This window comes from Convolutriloba macropyga, chromosome 14, assembly GCF_964194025.1.
Source record: "Convolutriloba macropyga chromosome 14, txConMacr16.3, whole genome shotgun sequence".
NCBI lineage: Eukaryota > Metazoa > Xenacoelomorpha > Acoela > Convolutidae > Convolutriloba > Convolutriloba macropyga.
Window position 1 is genome coordinate 14,155,466 of NC_134481.1, and position 3,871 is coordinate 14,159,336.

Here is a 3,871-nt window from a genome sequence, read left to right on the forward strand (position 1 = left end):
TTTTTCATTTTGTAAGCTAATTTTAAAAGGCTTGAGGCCTACATTGAAGCAAAGAAAAAACAAAATGAATCTATCGAAAATTTAAATTCATTCAGTGCTCTACACTGAATTTTTTTCTCAATTTCATCACCGACGTCTTGTGTATCTTAGAATCTCTGGTGCAGTTATTTAAAACCTTCACAGAAGAAACGCCCATGATTTTTTTTTGCAGAAGGACCGCTCATGAAATTTGAAGACACTATAAATCAAAAACCGAGCAAAATTTTGTTGAATGCTACTGGACAATTTTTTATTCCAAATTCGATTGTCTTGTGAGTTAATCTAAATTCATGAGATACAAATCGAATTGGGTCCAGAGATAAGAACGACGTCCCTAAATTAAAGTGCAAGAATTTTGAAAAGGTAGGGCAAATTTATTTTTTCACAAATGTTGCAACAAGAGTTTGTAAGGAAGAAACCGTGAAAAATTTCAGTGGACAACTACCAAACTTCAAAACTGAATATTCATTACAATTAAAATAAACTAGCAGCATCTTCAGTAGTAACATTATTTTACTTGTCACGTTTTTGGGCTGGATATTTTAAGCAGAAGCCCACTGAGAAAAGTAATTATTTGAAAATTCTTGCTGCAATTATACTCAATCTGATCAGTTTACAACTTCCTTCTTAGACACCAATTTTTGACGGTTGGTGAGTGAATTTTGTCAGCTCTGCTCTCTGCCGCTATTTCTGTCTAACATGTATACGAGCGTTAAAAGCTGTCTTTAAAGGCGCTTATTTAGAAGCGTTGAGGAACATCGGTTATCAGTAAATTTTAAATTCTGACTCTTTAACTTTTTAAAAATCATAATCTTAGTCTTTCAAATCATAATCTTCGTTTTTGAGGAACATTGGTTATCAGTAAATTTTAGAATCTGACCCCTTAACTCTTTTTAAAAAAATTCAGTCTTTCAAAACATAATCTTTGTTTTTGATAAGAAGACCATCTAAATCAGAAAAATGTTTATCAGAAAACCGTCCAAACAATGAAAACAATAAGATCAGAGAGCAACTTCACAACAGAGAAGCGAAAAGAAATTTTTAAACCCGATGGTCCATATGGTCTCTAAATCTCAAACTCTTCTGACTGTCATTAAAGTGGAGGCGACTAGTGCGAATGATCTGCTCTGAAGATTTAGAAGATATAAGGAATACAATAAAAAAAAGATAAGAAAAAGTTTCTATCCTTACTTTTCAATAATGAATTTGGTTGATTTGTTGACCATTTAATTACCATTTCATCAAGTCTCCGAGGGTTTGAAAATACAGAAATTTTTAGTCCTGATGAAATAAGATGGATTGCTTGCAGGAATAATCCTAGAATTTAGAAAAAATTGATTTTTTCTGCTTTAGTTTTTCAATTCCAAAGATGATTTTTGCTTTTTAAGAGCTCAAAGTTTTCTGAAGTTTTCAATTTTGCAAAAATTCTTTTTGATACAGAGAAAAAAATGTTCGCACAATAGGCTACAAAATAGTGTTTTTTCTCTATCATGCGTGAGCAAAAGTGAATATTTGAGTACAGAAAAAAAAGCATGCGACGCATATATATTCCCCATTTTTAAAATGATGAAATATGTTGGAACATGTAACTTAATAAACAATGTTGAAATTTCGTGGCAGAAGTACTTTTTGCCACGAATGCAACTTAGGAATTGAGAAAATTTAATTTGTGAAACAAAACTGGTCGCATCAATGGTGAGCAGACTGAATTTTCATGATCATCAAAGACAAAGAGATTTTTAAATTAAAAAAGTCACTTTTTTAAGGATACGACACCTAAGGATCTCCAAAAATCGAAATTTAGCGGAAATTTGTTTTTTCATTTGTATCAGCAAATTTTAACTTTTATATTTTTATACTGAACTTTGACATTTAAAATCATTTTTTTCTGATGTGCTCTAGTTGCAACTAAATGTCCTATAGGCGTGGTCCGTAACTAATGATAGTACAGGTTTAGCGGGACGTTAGGTTTTCATTTATGTCAGCAAATTCTATTTTTGTTTTAATTTTTTACTCAACTTTGATATTTAAAACGGTATTTTAATTCTGAAGTGCTGCAAAAGCAAGAGCGGTTCGTAATGATGCATTTGAGATTAAGTATAGGAACTATAGGACCCAAACTGAATTAGAAGCTCCTAAAATCAAATTTAATGTAAGGGTTGATTGCGTTTTCTTTTTTGTGCCTGCAGCCTGTTGTGTTTTCGCTAGCTGAATATATAATTGTAGTTCTATAAATTTACTGTAAAATCTTTTGTTTTGTAAATGAAATTTTTAAACCATTTCAATTTCCGTCTTTCCGTATATCTCTAGTATCTCCGTAAATTGATACTAGATTGAACTTAGTTACTAGTTTTATTTTACTAGATCTTTGCCCATGTTATAATCAAGCTGTATGACACTGACAGTAAGGCAAATTTTGTAGAAATCTGAAAAAAAATTAATATTTTCGTCACATTTATCCCCGAATTGCGTTTTAGAGCTATCATTGACCGATAACTGCTAACAGAGTACCACCAAAGAGCAAAAATTGAAGCCTAATTGATTTTTTTAGACAGAAGTTCTTCGTTTTACTAATTTTGGATTAAAAAACAAATCACTGGTTTGAACTTACTCGTAATAAGAAAATTAACAAATTTTTTTAAAATTATGTCTTAGATTGTTATTAATAAAATCGAGAACTCTGGCTGTAAGACCCCCAGCGACCGTGGAAAGTAGTGGTATAGCTCGGGGACAAATGCGAAGAGGTATTGTCACATTTGTCCACGATTTGGTCAAATTGACCGAAAGAGGTCAAATGTCAGTTTTGGCACGTAATGATAAAAACTTTGTAAACTCGCAAAACTTGAATTTGATTCCCATATAACCTTTTAGCTGCTCATTGATTTAATAAATTGAATACCCTGCGTCGAGGTTTGGTCAAAAATTAATGTAGGAATCGGGGTGGATAGCAGTGAAAGAAAAATTTCACCGCAAAGTGCTCGCATCTTTTTGCGATGAATGCGGTGACAGCGGTAAGATTTGCGGTTTTTAGCGGTGAATTTTTGTAAGATTAGCGGTGAATTATTTTGTCACCGCATTCACCGGATTCCCTACAAAAAAGATATTGCCGCACACGTGTTCGAACTTCTCATCTCCTGCTTGTGAACAATTTTTTATTCCACTGCTCCATCTCTCACTTACTTTATTGATATTTCTTGTCAGTTTAAATCAGATTCAATAAACGTTATGAAAAACAACTGTACTGAAATTTTGTAAAATGTGCTTCAGCGGTGAAAAATATATATAATTCAACGCTACCAACGGGAAGTGGTGAAAAAGAATAATTCACCGCTAAAAACTGCAAATCTTACAAAAATTCATCGCAAAAAAACAGTAATTTTTAGCGATTAATTTTTGTAAGATTTGCGATTCTTAGCATTGAATTATTTTTTTTCACCGAATTCATCGAATTCAACGCTAAAAGTTGCAATTTGTACATCTTTTCACCGCATTCACCGCACAAATCTTACATTTTTTTAATCTATTTTTAGCGTTGACAGCTCGACCCGGGAAATGAGGTAATCATTTTCAGACGGTATGCTAATCCCAAAAAGTATATGAAATTAGGCCTTGTTGCGCAAACTTGCGCTTCACTAAAAGTTGCGCAAAACGTTTGACAGTTCTTTTTTTCAATCTTTGTCTTAAAAAAACACTGCACTTCAATCTCACTTTTCTCCCCTATTCGTTTTTCTCTAGAAAGAAGGTCATGGGGATTAATCCAGACAATATTTTTGGAGAATCTAACAGTTATGTTTCTGGCTGGGCAGAGGCGAGCAATTGTTTGAATCAGCTG

The 3,871-nt window shown here is 32.8% G+C and overlaps 1 protein-coding gene across 1 annotated transcript in view; it reads left to right on the plus strand.

The window, feature by feature from the left end:
* Positions 1–3,871, plus strand: part of LOC142353366 (kinesin-II 95 kDa subunit-like) — a 437,531-nt gene that overhangs the window by 277,625 nt on the left and 156,035 nt on the right. The gene's annotated exons all lie outside the window — the stretch shown is intronic.